Source organism: Buteo buteo, chromosome 16 (assembly GCF_964188355.1).
Source record: "Buteo buteo chromosome 16, bButBut1.hap1.1, whole genome shotgun sequence".
Lineage (NCBI taxonomy): Eukaryota > Metazoa > Chordata > Aves > Accipitriformes > Accipitridae > Buteo > Buteo buteo.
Genome location: NC_134186.1, coordinates 12987343 through 12998409, shown reverse-complemented (window position 1 = coordinate 12998409; position 11067 = coordinate 12987343). Strand labels below are relative to the sequence as shown.

The 11067-nt window shown below is 57.2% G+C and overlaps 1 protein-coding gene across 2 annotated transcripts in view; it reads left to right on the top strand.

Annotated features, from left to right (window-relative positions):
* The first annotated feature begins 7592 nt into the window (after nt 1-7592).
* Nucleotides 7593-11067, top strand: part of DUSP8 (dual specificity phosphatase 8) — a 43596-nt gene continuing 40121 nt past the window's right edge. The window contains exon 1 of one of the 2 annotated variants that reach the window (XM_075047881.1): nt 7593-7692. The gene's annotated coding sequence lies outside the window, so the exon portion shown is untranslated. Of the gene's footprint in view, nt 7693-7763; nt 7861-11067 lie in introns of those variants that run through there. The other variant, XM_075047880.1, reaches the window with a different exon arrangement.

Genomic DNA, 11067 nt, shown 5'->3' with positions numbered 1-11067 from the left:
CAAATGAGTTACCATCATCCCTTCCCCTGACGGATTGTCTTATCTGCAGGAAAATAGATGCTGGTTTAATGAACCGGGGGGAATAGTGAACTGACTCTGCAGCATTTTTGCATGCATAAACCATCAGGGATGGAGAGGGTGGGCTATTATTAGGAACCATCATATTTATTATTTGTTGCCCAGGTTGTAGGAGGTGTGAATGCTGAAATCGCAGTGCTGCAGCAGGTCGGAGGTCCACCCAGACCTGACTCGGACAAGAACGGGGTAGCGGAGGAGCATGCAGTAACACCGTGGCTAGAGGAAGGGATGATCAACCCCAGGCAGGTGCTCAGCTCCACGACAGCCCTGGGACCTGGGGGCCTCTGGGCTCGGAGCAGCACTCCCCTCCTCTCTTGTAGTGCCCCGCCTTCATTTTAATGGAGCCCCTCCAAACTCACAGCAGTACGAAAGCACCCCCCAATGGGGAAAATGAGTGGGAGACATAGATTTCCAGGCTTGCTTAGGAAAAAAAGTCATTTATTCATGCAGAGGTCTTCCAAGCGCAGTAGCATCAAGGTACTTAGCATTCATTTCATCCTGTCAGTGTCGGGGAACTCCAAACTGAGATTGCAAAACTGCATCCCCATATACTGGCAGGCAGGTACATCCCAGAGTGCACCGACTGTGCTGTTAAGCAAAAGAAAGAACTTTTTTTCATTTTGAGGGAACAAGGGAAAGAAAAGCAGCAGCCAAATCTGACAGGTCCTCTAATTGTTTGTTGGGTTTTTTTTAATTTTGCAAGAAAATTCTGGAAGTTCAGGTTTTGCCAAGGCTGACACCCGACGCAGCAGAAGGCAGGCTTTCGAGGGTTGCTTCTCTGCCTTTTCACTTCTGCCACTCACAGCGTCGCGCTGCACTCCCCAAATCGCACCTTTTTTTGGCTGCGAAGCTGCAGCCTCTGTTGCACTCAGCAGAGGGAAGGAAAACTGAGAGGAGGGGGTAGAAGAGCGGAACAGCCGAACGCTGCTTGAGAAGCATCTTTTGAGATGGAGAAGAACTGACGGTCGTGTTGCCATATAGAGATTTAATTGTATTCCTTCAGGAAACTGAGCTTGACAGCTTGATGAGGATTTCTTTTTGCTTTTTTCTTTAGCTCGAGGGAAGAAATGGGGAAGGGGGGGGCTGTGGGGGGGTGACCGGTCCCTTTTAGTCGATATTGTGAGATTGTGCTTAAAATACTGCTGCCGGGTTTGTGCCCCTGGTACATGGAAGGTGTTTGGGGTGAGGGCGGGGAAAGGCACGCTTGCCCGGGGAGGAGGTGCTGCGGGAACGGGGCTCCTTCAGCCCGACGATGAAATGGCTTGGGGGGGGGGACGACACACGACCCCGACGGCAGCCCAGCACCTAGGAGGAGGTCCCGGAGGGAGTGGGATGCCGGAGCCGAGCGAGGAGCCGTGCGGCAGGAGGCAGCAGAGGGCGACCTTACACCGCGCCACCGCAGCTCGCCGCCCATCTCCGCGGCCTCTGGGCGGGCCGGGAGGCTTCGGGCCCTTTGCCCCTCGCAGGCAGTAGGGATCCATCCCTGCTCATCCCGAGCAGCCGGCACTCCCCCCCCCGCCCACGCCCCACTGCCAGGGAGATGCGAGCCCCAAGGCAGGGCAAGCGCTTGGCTTGTGCGAGCAGCAGATGTGGGGTGAGGGCAGCTCCTGCGCCCTAAAACCAGCCAGGAGCGGGTGGAGGTGAGGCGACAGCCCCAGCCCCCCCCAGAGATGTACCCCTTCGTGCCAGCCGGGACGCGTGCGTCACACGCGAGAACCCGGGCGCCGTTACGCATTTACCCTCCACGCTGGCAGGGAGACGTGGCTGGGGGCCAAGCAGTGCCGGGGCGGGTGTCAGGGGTCCGCCGCGGATACGCAAGCCTCCCCACTCACCCGGGGCTCTGCCTTGGCTGCCATGCAGGGCTCGGTGATGCCACCCCTGTGCAAATGCCGCCCAGCCAGTTTGCAGACAATGGCACATCGAATCCCTGCTGGGGTGAACTGGTTTGGGTTTGGTCAGTAAACACAACCCCACAGCTCTCCTGCGTCTAGGGGCTGGCAGTAATAAACATGGCGAGCTGGAGCTAATTCAGGTAATGACCTTCCAGCCCCGCACCGGCATCCGCCAGTTCCCACGCCGGGGGTGAGCTGCCAGGCGTGCGGGCAAAGCACGGTGAGTCAGGGCTGGAGCAGGCCTCAGCCTGGATACCCAAATTAACAATCAAAGAGAGACGCAAATGGCAAGCTCTACTCTTCTGCGAGGTGTGTAAGCCGCCAGCAAAGCCCGACACTGAGCTGTAGCATCATAACCCTGCTTCCCAGGTGCTCCGTGGGAAGCAAGTGGCAGCTCTGGCCTCTCTTTGCAGCCATGTGCTGATGTCCTGGGTGACCTCACGGAAGTCCCTTCACCTCTATGTTTTCCCCTCTGACACTCTCTCATGGGTTGTTGGCTTCTCAGAGGAGGAACTGCAGCCTTGCTTAGTGCCACCAGGTCCTGGGCTTGCTTGGCACCTTGGTACCACAGGCGTCCTGCGACCGGTGCAATTGCAGCAGTGCCCAGATACAGCTGGCGGATACAGGGGGAAGAGCAGGGTGCCAACGGAGCTGCCTCTTCCCTCCTCTCCATCCCTGGACGCTGGCAGGCCTGCGCAGGATATGTGCGGCAGGTTGGACAGGGAAGAGCACCCAGCTCTGCAGGCAGATCGTGGCGGTGCACAGCCCTGCTGGGGGGAGGAGGGGGAGGCACAGATGGCAGCAGATGCTCTCATCAGTGAAAATGATTGAAGCAAAACACAAAACAAAAAAAACCTAGCAACTGGTGAGCAGCCTAACAAAAACCAGCACAGGGGTAGAGAGAAAGGGTCTAGACCCAACGGCCTCTTGCACTCCATGCTGCCTTCTGGCCCAGGGTAATGTTTTTCCCATCCCCATTTCACACGGAGAAGAAAGACCTTGCCTTGTCCTGGAACCCTAGGCAGTGATTATTTTTTAAGACTTGGATATACTGAAACAAAACCGTTTGGTGCCTGTCCCCTTCCCCATCCCTGTCCTCTCTCTTGTCCCCCTCCCACTGCCTTCAGAGGAGTGAATATGACCTCAGACGGCTTCTAGGCACACCAAAACCACTCACCTACCCTCGCTGCCCAGAGCAAACCTGCATGCCTGCCAACATGGCATGCTGTCTCAGCACTGGGGGCGAAGGAGCAGACACGCTTCTTGCACCTGGGGGGTGTTACTGCAAAGCCTCTGCGTGGCTTAGCTGCTGCCACCGGCCTTGGCAGCTCCAGTGTGATCGCTTCATACCAGTGCAAAGGTCCTGCTCCTCTGCCCCTCCCATCCCCTGACTTTGACCCATCATGCTGGTACTCAGCAACCGTGCCCTGCGTCTGGCACATTTCCATGCTCCTGCCCAGCTTTTCTCAGACACGTCCGGGGTGGAGGGAATCAGAGGGAATTTATTCAATGTATGATGGGGGTTTTTTTCCTGTTTCCCTTTGGCAGGAGCGCCTCGCGGCACAGTCGGAGCCGCAGAATGAATGCTTCTGCAGCATGCGCTGAGCTGAATGGCACAGCACGCAGCCCTCCAGCCTGCTACTTCTGCAATTAATTGCTCAGTAGCTGCTTTTGCGACGTGCACGCGCAGCTCCGTGCCCTGCAAGTACTGAGCCACTGCGCACGGGCAGATATTTCTATCAGGAAAATGGAGACAGATCCGGGGCAGCCCTTTGCGTGAGAAACACAGCTGCCTGGTGATGCTGCAAGTGTCTTTTGCCTGCTCAAGCACATCAGCTCTTTTCGCTAACGGAGTGACACCATTTTGAGCTTTGCAGAAGGAAGGCAGCGTGCTGGGATTAACTGGGAATCTGCTGGGCTCCATCCCAGCCTTGGGGTAGGAGAGCTGGAGACCTGGCTCCCAGGGAGCACATGGGCAGGAGCCAAAGAGGAGAGTGATGTCCTTCCCACGGTGGGATGCACAGTTCACTGCAGTCAATATGTTTCTTTACAAAATGGGGTGATATGGAGCCTGGCAAACCCCCTCCTCCAGCGCCTTGGTGCGCCCCACTCTGGGACACCACGGTGAGGGTGACAGGCATGCGCGTGGCAGAAACAACCACTCTCAGTAGAAGGGAAGCCATGTCAGCCCAAGGGTCGACGCCGGCTTCAGCCATCAGCACAGTTTCAAGGTGCCAATACCCCCTGCGGTGGGAATGCAGTGCCCTGCACCGCAGCCAGCGCTGCTAGCTCAAGGGTGACAGGAGGCTGGCTTGGCCGGTGGCACAAGGAACTGCATCCGAACGCCAGGCAAGGTTAAAAACTATTATTCGTCCATTTAAAGTAATTGCAGGTTGGCAAAAAGTCTCTCCTTTTTGATGGATAAGAAAGTTGGTTTGGCAGCAATTTCTTTTTCCTAGTTTGACTTTCCTTCATGATCAGGTTGTGATTTTAATCCCTGTAGGATGCAGGAGGCTCCACTGCACTCTTCTGCACTTGGCTTGCCATGGCAATTAGGGGGCCTGGAAAACGTTTTAGCAAGAACTATTACGTGTACAAGCGTAACTCACATTCAAAACACGTAGCTGGGATGCAATCCATCTTCGGATGAGCCTGAAACCTGGGAAAGAGGAAAAAACAGAGTGGGGCAAATTATTTTTTTATGTGCTTTACCTGAAATAAAGCACTTTCCTTTAGCAATAAGCAACTTGCTGCATAATTTTTGCTGGGTTCATGATGGTTGTGATGAGGAGGGGGGGATGCCGGCCCTAGGGCTGAGACAATAGATTCACATCTGGTAAATGGGAGCTTAGAGCATGAGGCTGCTTTGTTCTGCCTGACTGACCATAACAGCATTGCCCCAGCTCTCCCTGCTTAATTTCCCCTGGGGAAAATAGGGATGCTGCTCGCCCGCTCAGCACACCCGAGCCACCCAGAACCGACCGGGTGTGCTTGTAGCGCTGCCCTCCTTCAGGCTGGCTGCCCTCTTCCACGTAGCCAAGAAGTCCGCACCTGAATGCCAGAATTTCAGGTTGAACTGGATTGGGATCCCAATAGGGTTAGCTCCCGGCTTTGGGAGGCAGGTGAGGTTTTGCAAGCCTCCGTCGCCGCCTGCTCCCGGCCCCTGTGATCCCGGGAGCAGTTTAACAGCAGTGAATCATTTGTTTTGGTTTCTCCCCACCAGGCGCTTGGCTGCAGCAGAAGCAGTGGGCGTGGGAGAGATGCACGGCTCATGGGCTGGAGCCTCTCCTGCCGGCTGTGAGAACCGGTGTCCCACTGGTCCCTGGCCCTGCCGGAGCATCTCCTCTTGTTTGCCGCCATTACGGATTTTGTATGGGTCAAATCTCCTGTGTCCCATCACCCAGGGATGTACCAGGGGGTCTGTGGCGTGGCTGAGGAGAGGTTGTCAGAGATGGAGGCTCAAGAGGGAGCTCTGCTCAGCCTCTTGCTGGAATGAACAGCCCAAGGCAGGTGTCTGGCAGTCCTTCGGGACACCCCATCCTCTGCTTCTTCCTCATCACCTCCCCATCCCTTGCCTACTGCCAGCCCAGCATCCTTCTCCCATCTCCTTCCTCGCACTCCTCCCTTGCTCGGTGCCACCAGCCACCCAGGGAGCGATCTTCCCAACAGCCAACCTGGGATGCTTATCTGGCAGCGGCATGCCAGGCCCAGAGTTGGAAACACTGATTTTAACTGGGGTTTGGAAAGAAACCGTTGAAATCCTCTTCCTTCAGCAAGCTCTGTGAGCTCGTGGCTCTCTGCCTAGATAATAGCTTTTACGGGGAAGCTTTGGGATTTTTCAAACTCATTCCTTTCCCCTTCTTTTTTTTCTATTTTATTCCTGAAAAGGGGTGTTGGGTAGGGGAGGAAACAGTCCTAAGCTGAAACAAGACAAGTCTTGCTCAGTTTTTCCCCAGCCAGGGTGCTCCACATGGCTGCGAGGAGGGAGCTGGGCAGGAAAACTAGCAGGAAAGGCAGAATGAACGAAGGACCCCAGCTTCGTTCCAGCCACGCTGGGCATGCTCCTGCTCCCACTCCCACTGGGACCAAGTGCTCCAGAGCCACTTGAGGAGTGAGCACCCATGCTACCCCAGCATCTTGCCACTGATTATGGTAACTGGGCTGAAATCCATGGCGTTTAGGTAGAGTAGCCCTTGTTTTGCAAAGGTTTCCCTGCTGATGACTTTGGGTGAGCTGATTTTCTGCTGTAGGAGAGGGTATGAACTCCGCACTGCTTATGCAATGGGGAGAGTGAGATTTTTTAGCATCCCAGGGGTTTATATCTTTGGTGTTCTACAAGAAATGACCTTTCTGCAAAAGCTTTTGCCACCAGTAACTGTGGTAGCTCAACACCCTTCTTGAGCAAGCTGCCGGCCGTGTGTCCGGAGAGAGGAGAGTTAATTTTAAAACATCCGGCATCCGTATCGGCGGGGAGGAAGGTTCCCTTGATTTCCTAAGCGCCAGCAAAACCTAAGCTGCTAAACCCTAATCCCTCTCTAAGCTGGAGCTGCCAGGCCAGGGCCAAGGACAGAGAACAACCCCTCCTGCGTTGGCCAAACCAGCCGCGCGGCTCTTTGGTGCCATTGCAGCGGGAGGGAGGTGAGCCCACCCCGTCCAGCCAGGAGCTGACCCGTGGGCCAGGCTCCCCCCGGACCCCCAGTTTTTAGGCCGCTCTTTGCCACGCCGGCCTCCAAGACTGCGCTGCGTTTACGTCTGTCCTTCCCCAGCTTGGACGCTTCAGAGCGAGCGAGTCCCGCGAGGCCATCCCGGCAGCCACCCTGTCGCTCCAAGTTCGGCGATGGGTGTCTGAGGGGGGCACAGCCGGCACCTGGACCGCAGGCAGGGCGCGCCGGCAGGCAGGAGGGGTGGCTCTACCTGCGGGATTGCTCCGGCCTCGCCGCTGCCTGCGTCAGGCCAGAAGGGCAGCCCGGGAACCATCTACGAACCAAAAATACATGGAAGCGTGGGGGTTTTGCCACGAGCAGCACCGCACTGGCGGTGTCCCCTGGGAACTTCAAGGGGGCCAGGAGGGCCACCCCCCAAAAAAGCCCTTTGCCGCTCAGGCCGCGCTCTCCGAGGGGTGGGCATCACCCAAAACTACCGGGCGTGGGAGACCCCACGCAGCCCAGCGGCCGGCCAGGGCCGGGGGCTGCCCGGGATGCGCGCAGGCAGCGCGGGCCCCGGGGGGGGGGGGGCGGGCGGGCAGCGGCGCTGCGCCGGGGCCGCGTAAGTCCCGCGGAGCTCCGCGCCGCCCGGCCGCGCCGGGCCGGGAGGGAGGGAGGGAGGGAGGGGGGAGCAGCGCCCGCTCCCTCCGCGCCGCTCCGCGCCCGCGGGGCTGACGTCACCCTGCCCCTGCGCCGCCCGCGATGATTGGCTGCGGGTGACGTCAACGCTGTCTTTTTTTTTTTTCCTCCCCCCCCCTTTTTTTTTCCTCCCCCCCCCCCCGTTCCCGAGGCATGACCTCATCGCCAGCGCATTCCCGGCGGCGCGCGGAGCGGCGCGGAGCGGCGCGGAGCGGCCCGATTCCCTCCTCCCCCCCCCCCGCCCCCGTCCCCGCCTCCGACCCCGTCCCCCCCCCGGTCCCCCCCCGCCCGCCGCGGCATGCGGGCCCTGCGGTGCCGGCAGCGGCCGCGCCAGCGGACAACCCGCGGAGCGGCGCGGCCGTCCGCGCCCGCCGCGCCGGGTCAGTGCATCCCCCTATAGATGTCTATAGGCGCCGGGTCTGTGCGCCCCGCGGGGGGGCGGGGGGGGACGGGGGGGACGGGCGGGGGGCGGCGCGTCCGCATGTGCGGAGCGGAGCCGGTATCGCGCCCAGCGCCGGTGGACAGCGCGAAGACATATACCTATATATGTACGTGTATATATGTATATGTAGATAGAGGGCTTGGGGGGGGGGTTCAAGGCGGGATTGGAATTATTCTGGTGCAAGGAAAAAAAAAGGGGGGGGGGATGCTGGGGCTGGGGAGGGAGCAGCCCTGCAGCGGGCTGCGCCGCGGGGATGGCGGGGGGGGGCTGGAGCTCCGCGGCCGCGCATGTCGGGGACGCTGCGCTTGTTTTCGGGGGGGGGGGGCGGCGCGTTGAAAATCCCACCGTGCCTTCGCGGTGTGCGGTTGCCGGGCGGTGGTGGTGCAGGTGAGGAGGGGGTTTGGGAGGGTCCGGGGAATAGCCGCTGTCCTGCTGGGCCGGGGGTCGCGTATGGGGGGGGGCGTTTCTCTTGGGGGCTGAGGGCTGGGGTTTGAGGAAGCCGTGTTAACAGAGCTGTGGTTTTTCTGATGATGAAAGAGGTTGGAGTGTCGCCCCGTGTCCTTGGCGTTTAAACGAAGCCGGCATGTGTTCGACAGCGGGGGTTTTCACGCAACACTTCGCTGCTGCTGCGGCTCCAAAGGCGCTGCTAGCGATTAATGAGTTAAGCTGCCTGTTTAAAATAATTCCCTCCACCTCCCCTAATGTGCATGGACCGATTGATCACACCCCCCCACACCCCCTCTCCAGTTATTATATAGTGATAAATGTTGCTTTCTGTGCTGAGCATTGGTTGTCTTTAAAGATTCCTGGTTATTTCCCTTATTGATAAATAAGTTCCTTCTCCTTCCTGCTCCCCCCCTCCCTTTTCTCCTCCCCCAGAATTAAATTCCTGAGCAACAGCAAAAGCTGATGTCAGTGCTTCAGCTTGCATTGGGGGAGCTCTGTGCACAGGTCAGTAATTTGCGGTTTCGTTAGAAGGAAGGACGCGGTGCGGTGCTGTACTGTCAAGGATATTTGGATTTTTCTAGGCACGGATGCGTTTATCCTTCATATTGCGGTAGTTATCGACAGCTCCCTGGTGGGAACTGGGAGCTGCATAAGCATGTGTGGAAGAGACCGTCCCCGTCCCAAGCAGCTAGTGATGACAAATGCATTGGGAATAGTTGCTGGAGGTTTCAATCTCCCTCTAATTTGGGGTATAAAGGCAGGACCCCCCTCAAGGAGACGGTCAGGATATCCAAGAAGCCCTGAACAGGTAGCGCTGAGGATTGCGCCTGGCAATCCAGGGGCCATGTTAACCTTGAAAGCAGCTTGCCCGTGGAGCGGTGTTTAACGTTCACTTGCATTGTCTCATCCTCCTGCGCTAAGGCAAAAGGCTCGGGGCACGGCTGCCTACGCGCCCAAACGCGGCTGCGGAGAGCTTTGTTTTCGGAAGGACTCGATGCATGGGAATTGGCGCTTATGGGTTTGGCCTTGCCTCTGTCAGACGGGATTTGCTGGTGCTGTCGGAGGGTGTCCGTGCCGGGAGGACTCTCTCTGCGGAAGAGGTTTGTTGGGGTTTCGGTTCTGGCTGGGGGTTCCTGCGCTTGCTTTGGTTTTGCTTGTAATGGTCCCCAAAACAAAATAAGCTGCAGCACTGAGAAAACCCTCCTGGCCGTAGCTGGAGGTATTGGGGATTTTTAAATGCCTGCAAGGGCTTTGCAGGTGTCTTGTCCCCAGTTTTGCCTGGCACAGCCATACTGTCAGAACCTGGATGTGTAGGACTGTCCGAATGGCTGGGACCATAGAGGACAGTTAGGCGCATGAGCAGCAGATGGATGCCCAAACCCCTCTTTGCGATGGCAGTAAGCAGAAATTCCTGCCCTCAGCCCATCGGCAACACGCTCGAGCAGCACAAACCTCGGGCTGGAGGGTCTCCAAGCCGAGATGGCAGCATCTCACACCAAAAGGCTTTTAACCCAACAGATTTACCCCCCGTGGCTTTTAGTTGTCCCTGCCTTGACGCAAGGTAGGGAGTCAGGAAGGAAAACTTGGATCTAGCATTGCCGTTTAAAATCTAGCCTCAGCTATGCTAGTGAGAGCTGAGCAAGTGGCCAGAGTGCTTAGGAGCGTTCACTGGGGGCTTTGCATGGAAATTATTCTTGCAAATACTGCACCGTGCTTGTCTGTGGAGCATGTTTTTGCTGGGTGCCAGGCACCTTGCTGAGAAAGCCACTGAGGTGCCTGCCTTTGGAGAGCTTAAATTCACCTAAAATTAAATGCAACACTACTATTACTACCAAAACACCCCCGAGGGCTGGGTAGGACTTTGCAGTAGTGTCTGTCCCATATCACCAAACTGGATCTTGGGAGGTGGGAGGAAACTACCTTCTCCCCCTGCAGCCATGTCCCCCCTAAAAAGACCTCCCCAAAGGCTGGAGACCCGTTGTGGCTCTGGATTTCTGAAATTACTTCTCTTGGCATGAATATGAGTGACTACCCACTCCATCCCTACCCCTTACCTCTGCACCAGCTGCTTTAATCTACGTAAGAGATAGGGAGTGCATTATAGGTGCTTTTCCTCTTTGGATTTGCTTCGTTGCCTTTAAGTGAGGCTGTTCTCGGGGATCAGAGGTTAGCTGCTCCGGTGCACAGCTCAGCTCCCGAAGCCCTGGACGCAGGCAGGTGCAGGGCATGTTAACTCTGTCAGGGTTGGAAGGAGGAAAAGGAGGTACTCCAGTGCTTGGCAGCCTTGATTTATGGTGCAGGCTCATAGGACGCTGCAGTCATACTGAAACAGTTCTGGCAAACTGAGTCTTGCAGAGAAGGAGGTGAGAAAGAGAAGGAGCTTGAAGATGCTGACTCCTCTCTGCCTGGTAGGACAGCTGGGAGATTGCACTAGGAGAGTTTGTAGAGCTTTCTGCCCTCCGCCGTGGGTTTAATGGCAGTGTGAAGGGGGAGATGGCTGCAGAAACACCCAGGTGCTCCCGCTCCTCCAAGCGCAGCCGCTGGGTCTCACCCTGCTCTTTTCCTTGCTGCTATGCAGAGAAACTCCTGCAGCCAGAGTGACGATGCCGTCATCCTGTGGGGAAAGCTTCAACGTGCTCCTCTGCATCCCCATGCCCTCTGGGTTTTAAAACCTGTTTTTCAAGCTTTAAGTTTCTTCTCTGAAGATACACCTGTCCCGCCTGATGCCGAGTGGGAAGGAGGCACCTGACGTAATTACGGGCAGGCTTGGGGAAGGGAGGTGAGTGGCCTGGGAGCATTCATCAGATAAGAAGCTAAACGAGCTCTTGGCTCAAGATTTTCTCAAGCTTGCTCAGGAGACCTGGGC